The 13,441-nt window shown below is 36.2% G+C and overlaps 1 long non-coding RNA gene across 1 annotated transcript; it reads right to left on the bottom strand.

Moving 5' to 3' along the window:
* Window positions 1-602: 602 nt before the first annotated feature.
* On the bottom strand, window positions 603-2,534 carry LOC140620560 (uncharacterized). The gene is made up of 2 exons (XR_012020317.1): window positions 2,022-2,534; window positions 603-1,893 (listed from the first exon to the last, which is right to left on the bottom strand). It is a non-coding gene; the product is annotated as an uncharacterized lncRNA (long non-coding RNA).
* Between the last annotated feature and the right edge of the window lie 10,907 nt (window positions 2,535-13,441).

Genomic DNA, 13,441 nt, shown 5'->3' with positions numbered 1-13,441 from the left:
GAGTTCATCTCAACTCAAAGTGGAACTGGGTTTTCATACTCCTTCAGGAATTCCCACAATCTCCAACCAGAATAAAACTCCCAGGCATTTCTGGCTTCTGATTTGTCTGATCAAAGTTGTTCCACAAACCCAGTGATCAGCCTCTAAACAGCAGGTACAAACCCTTAGGAGAAGCTCACAGAAACACAGGAGCACAGGACTTACCCACAGAACTGGTGTAGGAGATCTGGGGGACATCAAACATATTTTATACAATATTTAAAACAGATGAGAAAAGATGAAAGCACCTACTCTATTATCAAGCAGAAGTGGGTCTAAGTCTTCCCTGAGCACCTAATTGCCTGCATTACATTAGGCAAGTTACAACATCTTGATCCTTGGTTGTTTCATATGTGAAATGCATATGATAGTAATACCTGCTCTAAGTTTAGGACTAAATTAGAAAATATATATGAAGCAATGTAAAACTGTGCCCTCTATGTGATAACGACTCAATAAACGTTATCATCACCATCTTCCTCATAATCCTCACCATTGCTTGTGACAGAAAATTTTTTGGTAAATCTCAGATTTTGACATTTTATAATGCCTAAATTCCAAGCTGTCTTTTTTTTTTTTTTCTGGTCCTAAAATACGTAATTCTCCAACTCAGTTTTTCAACCTCCAGAAATATTTTAGCTCTCCTCCTCCTCTTCATCCTTCTCTTCCACATCTCTAATCCTCATGTCTGTGTTGCTCTTGACCTTGACTTTGGAGCCAACCAATTCACTCTTTAGCCAACACTGGGCTGGTCCAGAGAAGGGAGCGTGGATAAAAAAACTAATGAATATTGTCAGTTATCCACATTCTGAAATTAATGGAATTATTGCCAACAACTTGGAAGACCTGCCAGAGAGGGAAAGTGACAGACTCCTGGCAAAGACAATGATAGGATGAGCAGTCTTTCTTAAAACACAGCAGGGGAGAGCCTGAAACATGAAACCACTGAGGCTCAGCACTGCTGAGGATTTTGGACAGTCTCATAACATTTAAGGCATCATTTCAAGTGCCTTAGCTGGTAAATTAATTTCTGATGCAAATAAGGAGGGATGAGAATAGTGTGTTTTCAGGGGAACTTTTTCTGGGCACTTCCAGTACTTAGCAAACCAGAAACTGGGAGAACTTCAACTTTTAAGGCTTCCACAAGACTTACCAGGTTTGTCATTGGTTTCACCTGCTTGGGTCAGGACAGCCCCTTTTTGTTGTTTGGAAAGTCAAGTATGTTCCCATGTAACACCTTAAACCCTTCCTTGGATTTTCTGGTCATTGGCCCTAATCATAGAAGGGCCTGACATTTAATTATAAATATTTTGCTCTTAATTATGGAAATACCTAATAAATACAATAGATTTTCAGAACCTGGCCCCAACACTGAAGATAAAGACTCCAGTAAGGTACTGGAGTGGCTTAGCAGGGAAAACATTGCCCTTTGACATTTGTTACTGTTTTTGCCAACATGCCTAATGACACAATGATTTGAAGATAATGGAAATGAAAACAAAATTATTCACATTCTTAGATTATGTTTCATATTAGAAAATAAAAATTTGTTTGGTCTATTTTTCTCCCATTAAATTGATCTAAAACAGAATCATCTATTAACTTAAGATACTAGTTTAACATAGACTGAAGATTCTTTGTTGAGAGATGCTTCTTGGAGGCACACCAATTGGATATGTATTTGCTTTTATGTGACATTTTACTGCTATTTCTTTGCTCATCTAAGATTCCAAGTTGGCAAAGGAGATGTCAGGAAATAATCGCAGTTGCACAAATTATCTTAAGTCTTGAAAGTGGTAGCACTAGAGCTTGAAGCCAATCTTGAATGCACATACAAGCACATATGGCCCCAATCTGTAAATATGGTAGAGCATTAAATGAATAATGTATTGGAACATAAAATACTCAACATTCTGTGGATTACTTGTGACTATATGAAAAGGCAGGGTGGGAATTTCATAAAATTCAGCTCTGCATCTCACCTCCAAGATGAGGAAACAACATAGCTTCATGATGGTAACTACTACAACCTAGTTTCTTGCTCCCTCACTGATAAGCTGCAAAGAGGAAAAGGATATGAAGATTTAATTCATGATACTGGTGTTTTGTTGTTCCTGTGTAAAAGTCTGGGAAGATAAAGCAAGGGAAAAAAACTATAATGCTAAATATTTTCCAAGACCCAATGAAACAAAGAATCAAAATGTCTTAGTTTCTTACAACTATTATACCCCCCATACTGTGTTTTGTGTTGAGGGACAAAACTGTTTTGAGAGAGAAGAGTCTAGTGGAGAGGGCAAGACTATAATGCATGCAAAATAGACTGAAAGAACACAGGACATGCTGAAGTTGCCAGAAAATATCGTGGATGGAGGGAGATACATGACAAAATCCTTATAAAGCAGATAAGTAAACCCTCTTGTCTGGAGTAATGTCAAACAAAAGATAATTACATTCCTGAAGGCAAAAAGTTGATTAAGCTGCCCCCTAAGTACAGTAGAGGCAATTCCAACTTTCCACTTCCAATTTCTAAATTTAATTTCATCCTAAAGTTTCCTTTGGAAAATGAGGGATACTTACAACAATTGCAATATAGCAGGGATGCTTCTGTTCTGCTCTTTGTGTTGGTATATTAATAATGAAAAAGTCCCCAGGACCAATGCTTCTCCTGTCCCTCCACCTATTCAATATTGCCTTCATTTATCAGGGCACAACTGAAGTACTGCTTTCTCCAGGAAGTCTTCTCAAATGATTCAATCATTTATTGTTCATTTGTTTCAAATGGCAATCCTGTTTCTTCCAAATGGATTGCATTATATTTTTAAAAAAAACAGAGTCTATGCAAAACAAAATAATATGTTTATCAAACTGTATTATTTCCCTAAGGGAAAATTGAAAGACTAAATTTTCCTGCCCCTAGGTGAAGTCATTTGATCACTTTTATCCATTAGAATATTAGTATAGTGATACTCACTATTCCCAAGCCTGATCCCTAAAGATCCACCGTTCATGATTTTCCTGTATCCCTTTCCAACAGAGAACCAAATATTGAGTATAGCCATGTCTAAAGATGGAAGAAGCCTGGATCCTTGAGTCAGTGGTTAGAGAAGAGCTACTCAGGAATATTCTCTGACAGCAACAGTCTCAGAAATATGAGTAAAAAGTAAAATGTTATTATATTAAGTCATTGAGATTCCATGATCATTTTATACAGTAATATTCATAACCCTATTTAATATAATATGTTATTTTTATTTATGTTTAACCTTCTATGGAAGTATAGTGTACTTCAGTATGGGTTTTTTTTTTAAGATTTTATTTATTTATTCACAAGAGACAGAGAGAGAGAAGGCAGAGACATAGGCAGAGGGAGAAGTAGACTCTCAGGAGCCTGATGTGGGACTCAATCCCAGAACTCCAGGATCATGCCCTGAGCCAAACGCAGGTGCTCAAGCTACCTAGGCGTCCCTCAGTATGTTTTAATATGAAGTATAACATACATATATTTTGTATATATGTACCAAAGAAAACCAAAATCAGGGTACAATTTGATGAGTTGTCACAAACTAAATGCATCCATGCAGCTAGCCTCAATATCAAGAAAAATAATGTTATCTGCTTCCCAAAAAGCCACCCTCATGCCCTCCCAAAGTGATAGCCTGTTACAGTTACCAGCACAATGGCTTCCAATAGCACAGATCAGTTACTACTTTATAGAAATGGAATGACGAGACTACAATTGAATGGGTTACCAATAGAGACCTCTCCTGAGACACACAACTCTCCTCACATTGAACTTGGCCTCCCAATTGCTGTCCCCTAACCACTTCATTCTATAATAAAATGAGTGGTTTCTCATGCCATAGAGTGCAAGAAGAGAGAGAGAGAGAGAGAGAGATGGCTAAGCACTAGAACTTCTGAGTGGCTGGGCTCATAGTTAGTAGGCATGAGATATTGGGGACGAATGTGGGTGCAGAAGCATCATCTAAGGCTTTGTTCTCAAATCTTATTGCAATGTGTCAATGAGCTAGTGTTAACCTAATGAACAAAGAGAACTAAAAGGCCCTGCTATCTCAGTAGTAATTTACTCTAATTCCAAACCCTAAATTCAGCTCATTAACTCTTACCACCCTAAAAAAGATAAGGTGAAGGCCAAGAACATAAATCAAAAAGAAAAAAAATGAGGGAAAATAAAACACAAAATAGCACATAGAGTTTAAATATGCACATGCTGCAGTCATTCAGAGCTAGGTATGAAACACTGTCATTCATTCAATTTGTAAACTAATACTCTGATTCATTATTTTTTAGTATCTGCATAATATTTCAAAGTGCAGCTGTTCTGTAATTAAGTAAGCCAATGTGCTATTGGGATAAGTAGGTGGCTATAAAGTGGGTATCACGAGGGAGTGTTTCTGGAGTTCTCCATTTACAGACACTCACTTTGTACTCAGTTGCTTGCCACTAGGTACAATGCTGTCATAAACATTCTTGTACATATACCTTTAAAAACCTGGAGCTCTTATTTTTATGGGAAAGATTCAAATAGTAGGCCTTCTGGGACAGAGGGTTTATGTAGTTTCAAGTTTTAACAGCTGTTACAAGAGTGCTTTCCAAAAAAATTGTGGCAATCTACATGTTCATCAGTAATGTATCAGCATCCTTTTACCCAAATTCCTGCCAGCAATAAGTGTTAGCCTTCTTAATTTTTGTTTTCTTTGGAATGCCTGAGTGGCTCAGCAGTTGAGCCTTTGGCTCAGAGCATGGTCCCAGACTCCCAAGATCGAGTGCCACATGGGGTCTCCGCATGGAGCCTGCTTCTCCCTCTGCCTGTGTCTCTGCCTCTCTCTCTCTCTGTGTCTCTCATAAATAAATAAAATATAATAAATATAATAAAATATATATATATATATAAATTTTGTTTTCTTTGTACTTTTCCCAACATACAAAATAGAGAAAATATATAACAAACTCCCAAACACTCACCACCCAGTTTCATTGATATACCATTTCTACAAGGTTATATTTTTTAAAGGTTTATTTATTTGAGAGAGAGAGAAAGAGAGAGAGAGAGCACATGACCAGGGGGAGGGGCAGAGGAAGAGAGAGAGATAAAATCTCAGACTCCCCATGGAATGTGGAGCCTAGCGTGGGGCTTAATCCTAGGACCCTAAGTTCATGACCTGAGCCAATTCCAAGAGTCCCACACTTAATCAACTGTGCCTTTCAGGCACTCCTACAGCCTTATATTTTAATTCCATTTTTGAGGCATCTTTTATATCTAGAAAAAAGTATATCCTTTTTAGTATATAATTCTATGAACCTTAATGATTGCATACCACTGTGTAACCACCCAGACAGTCATGATATAGAGGCTCTATCACAGTATAAAGTTCCCTTGTGCCCTTTTATAATCAAACATTCCTTTCACATACTAGGCCCTGGCAAGCAGCGGTATGTTTTTCCCTATATTTTTGCTTTTCCAGAATGTTATAGAAATGTAATCATACAGAATGTAACCCTTTAAATCTGGTTTCTGCAATTTAGCATAATGCACTTGAGATTCATTCATATCAGTACTCAATCAGTTGCATGTTCCTTTTTATGGCTGAACGGTATCCAATTGTAAGGGCATGCCAGAGTTCATTTATCCGTTCAACATTTGAAATTTGGGGTGATTATGAATATAGCTGCAATAAACATTGATGCACAAGTGTTTGTGGGAACATAAGTTTTTATTTTTCAGATAAAAACCTAGGAATGGAAGTAGTGGATCATATTGGCTAGTATATATTTGACTTTATAAAAAAAACTGTGCACCTGTTTTCCAGAGTGGTTATAATATTTTACAACCCCATCAGCAATGTATGAGAAGTCTAGATTCTCTGTATCCTCAGAGGTATGTGATACTGTCAGCTTTTTTTTTTTTTCAAGTCACTCAAAAATATGAGTAGTATTTCTTATTGTGGTTAGAGTTGCATTTTCCTAATGATGAATAACCCTGAGTACTTTTTCTTGTGCATATTTGTATTCTTTACTAAAAGATTTTTCAATCTTATTTTTAAATTAGATTGAATGTTTTCATATTATAAAATTTTGATAAAGGCCTTTATGTATTGTAGACACGTGTCCTTTATTAAACGTGTGTTTTGAAAATGTTTTTTATTTTGTCTTGTTTTTCATTTACTTAACAATAGCTTCACTTTTGTAAAAGTTGATTTGTTGGTAGTACAGTTCTATGAATTTCAACATTATAGAGGTCCATGATGACACCACAATAATACAATAATCAGTGCACAGATAACTCAATTACCAAAAATAAATAAACTTTACAATTCACTGATACATTTTTCAAATCTACAGTTTTCTTTTTGGGGGAGTATTACACACATGTAATCATATAGTAGTAACGTTTGGAGACTACATTCTTTCACTTGCTACAGGGCCTTGGAGATTCATGCAAATGGTGTGTATGATAATTCTGTTCCATTCTACTATGAGTCTGAGTTGCACTCCATTGTGTGGATGTACCTTAGTTAGCTTATCCTTTCACCTATCAGATATCTGGTCTGCTTTCAGTTTGTGTCAGTTATTAATAGAGCTGTCATAAATATCCACATAGGGATTTTTGTATGAACATATATTTTCATTTTTTTAGGATACATTTCCCAAGGGTGGGGTGGCTGGGCTCACAGTACAGTATGGTTAACTTAGTAAGAAAACACCAAACCATTTTCCATTATGACTGTACCAATGTTTATTCCCATCAGCAATCCATGAAGAGTTCCAGTAGCTATGCCTTCCTTGTCAGATCTTGGTATTGAATATTTTACTTAAATTTAAATTTGACCTTTCTATTAGGTGTGTGGTAGTATCTCATCATGATTTTAATTTGTAATATATGACTTTAAATAACTTTTCATGTATATATTTGTCATCTTCATATCCTATTTGGGGAAGTGTGTGTTCATGCCATTAGCTCATTTTTAAATTAATGTTTTCTCTTTTTTTAAATATAGTTGACACACAATGCTACATTAGTTTCAGGTATACAACTTAGTGATTTGACAAGTTTATACATTATGCCATGTTCACCACAAGTATAGCTACCATCTGCCCCATTATATCACGGTATGAGTGACTGTATTCTCCATGTGTTGCTTTTTATTCCTGTGATTCACTCATTCCATAACTAGAAGCCTGTATCTCCCTCTCCCTTTCATCCATTTAGCCCAAACATCTACCCACCTCCCCTCTAGCAGCCATGAGCTTGGTTCTCTGTATTTATAGTTCTGATTCTACTTCTTGTTTTCTTGTTCATTTTTTTTAGGTTCCTTTATGAGTAGAATCATATGGTATTTGTCTTTCTCGTCTGACTTATGTAACTTAGCATAGTACCCTCTAGCTCCATCCCTGTTTTCTCAAAGTCATAATTTCATCTTTTATATGACTGTGTAATATTCTACTATATATGTGTGTGTGCATGTATGTATTACATTATATGCAATATAATATATATACATATATAATACACACATACATATACACTATGTTATCCTTATCTATTCACCTATTGATGTACACTTAGGCTACTTCTAAAATTTGGCTCTTGTAAATAATGCTGCAATGAACATAGCAGCGCATATACCTTTTCAATTTAGTGTTTTCATTTTCCCTGGATCAATATCCAATAATGGAATTATTGGATCATATAGTATTTCTATTTTTAATTTCTTGAGGAACTTCTATACTGGTTTCCATGAAAGCTATACTAGTCTACTTTCCATCAACAGTGCACAAGATTTCCTTTTTCTTCACATTCTTGCCAACACTTGTTTCTCATCTTCTTGATTTTAACAATTTTAATAGGTGGGAGGTGATATCTTATTTTGGTTTTGATTTGCCTTTCCCTGATGATGAGTGATGTTGAGTATCTTTTCATGTGTATGTTGGCCATCTGCATATCTTCCTTGGAAAAATGTCTATTCAGGTCCTCTCCTGTGTCTATTTTTAAAATTGTATTGTTTGGGGGTTTTTGGTGTTGAATTGTGTAGTTCTTTATATATTTTGGATATTACCCCCTTATTGGATATACAATTTGCAAATATTGTTCTCCCATTCAGTAGGTTGTCTTTTGGCTCAGTCAGCTAAGCATCTGACTTTGGCTCAGGTCATGATCCTAGGGTCCTGGGATTGAGCCTCATGTCAGGCTCCCTGCTCAACAGGGAGCCTCTGCTGGCCACTCCCCCTGCTTGTGTGCACGGTCTCTCTCTCTCTCTCTCTCTCTCTCTCTCTGTCAAATAAACAAATAAAATCTTAAAAAAAAAAAACTAGCTTGTCTTTTAGTTTTGCTGAATGTTTCCTTCGCTGTGCAGAAGCTTTTAATTTGATGTAATCCCAATAGTTTATTTTTGCTTTTGTTTCCCTTGCCTTAGGATACATATCTAGAAAATGTTGCTATGGCTGATATCAGAGAAATCACTGCCTGTGCTCTCTCCTAGGATTTTTATGGTTTCAGGACTCAATTTAGGTCTTTAATCCACTTTAAATTTATTTTTGTGTATGGTGTTAGAAAGTAGTCCAGTATCATTCTTTTTTTTTTTTAATTTTATTTATTTATGATAGGCACACAGTGAGAGAGAGAGAGGAAGAGACACAGGCAGAGGGAGAAGCAGGCTTCATGCACCGGGAGCCCGACACGGGACTCGATCCCCGGTCTCCAGGATCGCGCCCTGGGCCAAAGGCAGGCGCTAAACCACTAGGCCACCCAGGGATCCCCCAGTATCATTCTTTTACATTCAGTTTCCAGTTTTCCCAGCAACATTTATTAAAAATACTGTCTTTTTCTCATTGTATTCTTTTATCTTTTATCATATAAATGTGGGTTTATTTCTGGGGTCTCTATTCTGTCCCATTGATCTGTATGTCTATGTAGTATCATAAACTACTACTACTATCAAAACTTTTCAGTTTTGAAAGCTATTTATAAATTCCAGTTAAAATCTATTGTAAAATAGAGGAAGAACCTCACAGTTGCAGTCTCAGAGTTCCTTGGGCATGTAGTCAACTCCCTGTATGGAGTGGATGGTTGGAGTGTGCTTCCAAATAAGAAAGACCAGAGACTATGTGGATCTTGGTCAAGGCTGGGGTACCATGCCTAAATAGTACTGCCATATTAGTTGGTCCTAAGCACCATACAGGACTCCAAAGTTTAGGGGATCCTGAGGCATGGGTCTAAATACCCAAGATCCCTCTTGCCTGAGCCTATAGATAGTCCTACCTTGAAAGTCAAAACAAGACTATACACAATGTGAAAGGAATAGTTCCCACAGAAAATTTAAGAGCTCATTCCCAAGCAAAGAGAAAGTGATGGTTGGCTGTCATGAATAGCAGACATCAGTTGCAGAGTAATATGGTATTATAATAATTATAGTTAATATTCCTTATAATTAGAGCTAACACTTAGTATTCACTCTGTTCCAAGCACTGTTCTAGACACTTTTCATATTTTAATTCATTTTACCTTCAAAATCACATTATGAAGAAAATAATATTATTATCTATTTTTTACAACTAAGAAAATAGAAGCAGAGAGAAGTAAATGATGTATTCAAGGTCATAGAACAACTAAAAGGTGGAGCTATAATTAGAACACAGGCCATCCGGAACCAGGGTCTGTACCTTTAACCCAACTTTTTACTGTTTTTTGAATGTGCAGTCCATTCTTAACCGAGAAATACACCAGACAGTTTAAAGCAGAGGGAAAAAAAGGCCTCAAGGCATTAAATTCTTCCATTTTCTGTTTTATTTTGTTGTGTTGTTTTATTCCATGTACTGTTTTATCATATTTACTGAAAGACTTTTCTAATCATTTGATGGATAGATACAAATTCATGGTTTTGCTTTCACTGAAGGCCAGAAGATGCAACATACAGAAACACAGTAATTTGTAATGATTTAACACATGAAATCAGAATCTTTATCTTCTCCAAAATTCTAAGGCTTTAGTGCTGGCCTTGCCAAAATAATTCTTCCTTTTTTATTAAAAAAAAAAAAAAACTAAACTCTCTTCTTAAAAGCAGGTATGATCACTAATACCAATTCAGTTGAAGTCCCTCATGAAAATATTGAATAGAGTCACATAATTGGAGACCTAGCAGAGCAGAGTAAGTGTTAGACAGTGATAGCAAAATCAGATATGGCTATTATCTCAGTGCCTGAAAACCTAGGCATTTCACACTAGAAATAATTTACCAGTCTCAAGAGGGACAAAGAAAAAGAAGCCTCAGATAGTATATTTACAATAGCCAGCATATCAGTATTCTTGAAAGGTTGCTGCAATGATCAGGGTTCAGTCCACCTAAAGCATATGCCAAGGACATACAAAAAAGAATGTCAAATAAGAAAATTTTGTTGGATTGGGCTCTAAAACAGACAAATGTCCAATAGTAGAGCTGATATAAGAACATCATTTATTATCTCTATTTTTCCTAACAGTGAGCATTCATTATGATTTGTGACTTTAATTTTGTACATGCTACTCCAACTGAAAATTATATTTACACACAGACAATCCCAAAGCTTAACATTAATTTATTTATTTTTCCTTAAAAACTTTTCTTCTTCGTGGACTTTTAAGTCATTATATATCATTATATTCAGCTTATTCTATTATAATTGCCATCATAAAATGAACTAAACCAGAATCTCCAAAAACCTTTAGTAAATCTGCTTTCTGAGATAAAATATTTTTAAGAAAACTTTAGTGTTAAAACATCTTCTCAAAGTCATTTCCATACCAGTGTAAATCTCATTCATACCCACCTATATGTGGTTTGGAGGAAAGAATCAGCAAATGTTTAGAAAATAAAAGTTGTTAGAGAGTTGTAATATATACGGGGATGAAATGATGGAGGGAGAAGAATATTAGATCGAAAACTGCCTTTTAACATAAGATTATAGAAAATTTATCCAGCACAAAAAAACGGAAGAAAGGTTGAAAGTAATCCTGACTTTTTATTTCTCTAATATTATTTCACACATAAGAAAGTCTTCTCCAGGATGGGGAACCAGAAAAGAACTCATTTTGAAGGAGAAAGCAGATAGCTTGTGCAGGAAGCATATTCTATTAGTCTGATGGAATCCAAGGAAATCATACTTTTGGTTGCATTTTTATTGTTCAGAAGTTCTCTTCTCATCAAAGTAACTTCAATGGCATTCAATTCTATTCTCTGGAATGAAGGAAGGAGAGAGGGAGGGAAGAAGAAAGGAAGGAAGAGAGGGAGGAAGGGAAGAAAGGAGGGTAGGGGGGATCCCTGGGTTGCTCAGCAGTTTAGCGCCTGCCTTTGGCCCAGGGCATGATCCTGGAGTCCTGGGATCGAGTCTCGTGTCAGGCTCCTGGCATGGAGCCTGCTTCTCCCTCTGCCTGTGTCTCTGCCTCTCTCTCTCTCTGCGTGTGTGTGTGTGTGTGTGTGTGTGTGTGTGTGTCTATCATGAATAAATAAAATCTTGAAAAAAAAAGAAAGGAGGGAAGGGGAAGGAAAGGGAAGAAAGAGAGGGGAAAGGTAAGGAAAGGAGAAGGAGAAAGGAAGGGGAGGACTCAATGAGTCTCTAGTCTTAAGTTAGCAAAACAGAAGAGCAAAAGTTTTACAATACATTATATTTATATAAAATACACATTAAAAGTAAGTGTGCTATAATGAAAGGAAGAGAGAGATCAGGAAGAAAGTTTAGAAATGTGAAAGAAAGGCAGAAATGCATGGTAAAAGTAGTCAATAAATACTGGAAATGTCAAATTGGAAATATTTAATGAATTCTCCACATTAATTAGTAAACAGAAAAAAGAGTAAGAAAGCTTTCCTACTACCCAGTGTGTGAGGGGCATCTTGAAAATTAAGAAGAAATGCAAGAATGAGCTATCCTCCTGAGCATCAAGACTCCTGGAAGAGCAGAAATGCCCAGTCACTCATTCAGCTCATATTAAACAAATATTTAGTGCCTTCTATGTGATATAAGTGTTGTGCTAAACACTGAAAATTTAAAAATACAGAAGATCCCTACACTTGAGAACCATTAGTCCAGACTTTGAGTCCTTGTAGGATTCAAAAGAACTGATTCTAGATGGTTCAGCTAAAAACAAAAAAGATTCAGGGAAAAGCAATGGGTAAGAGAAGGCTACAAAAATGGAGTTCATCCTGAGCACAATTGCCAAGCAGATCCTATGAAGGGTAGGTCAAATCATGTCTCATCTCTGCTTTAAAACTTCCAGTGGGCTCCACATTTCTCTTGGAACAAAATGTCCTTACAGTCCTTAAAACGGACAACAATGTCCTACACAATCAAACCATCATTCTTCTCTTTGCAGTTCTTTGCAGTTCTTTCTCCTCTACCCTCTCTCCACTCATTCAGTCCCAATCATGCTGGATGGAATACACACTGCTGTCCCCTCTTCCCTCTGTCTACGATGTTCCTGCCACAGACATCCACAGGGCTCATACCTTCCCATCTTCCTCAAATCTTATCCTAAATGCCACATCTCAACATGGCATTGCCTGAATGCCACACATTATAAGTGTGACATCTCCACAGACAGGTGCTTCTGATCCGTCTTTATTTTTCCCATTTCACGTATCTTCTAACACATTAATATAGTGTACCTATTTATTGTGGCTTCACCATTCATTATCTGCCTCCTGTCACTGGAATATAAGCTGTAGGAGGGAAAAGGGGTTTTTGTATTTGTTTTGTGTTTTTTTTAAATCACTGTTACTGAAACAGCTTATGCATTTAATATATGTTTGTTGAAACAAAGAACAAATATTCAAAGAATAGATATATATAAAGTCCTATTGGGGTGTTTCATGTTGGAAAATAAATTTTGGATATATCATTTATAAGAATTAAGTGAAACTTCATCTTTAGGGACCCATAAGAAAGTCATAAGAAAGTCATAAGAAAACTAGCTAGCCTGCATAGTGTCGATAAGCACCTATCTTTCAGAAAATGTGAACAACCTGAGAATATTCAGGATCATTTCATTGTTCTGTCCTAAAAGAAAGGGTAATTAGAAAAGAAGTGGATATTGGATACTTCAATGACCATCCCATTTGAAGAGCATACCTCTGTGCATTAGCATAGCTACATGTAAAGAGGTGTCATTATACATTGTTCGACTTAAATATGTCCAGCCCTTACAGTGCTGTATTGTCTTTTCATATTACCTAAATTCTTCACATTTATTGATTTCATATTCTATTTTGAAAAAAATTGGAGTTTTTATCAGTACAATATAAACTATTTACTTGTATTGAATACAGTATGACATGATTTAAAAAAAAAACACAAGATTTAGAGGCATGCAGACTAGAGATGTCAGTTTCAGTTCTGCTGTTTGCTAGGCACTTGG

The sequence above is a fragment of the Canis lupus genome, chromosome 29, assembly GCF_048164855.1.
Source record: "Canis lupus baileyi chromosome 29, mCanLup2.hap1, whole genome shotgun sequence".
NCBI lineage: Eukaryota > Metazoa > Chordata > Mammalia > Carnivora > Canidae > Canis > Canis lupus.
The sequence above is the reverse complement of the archived record's forward strand: the minus strand, read 5'-3'. Positions and strand labels throughout refer to the sequence as shown.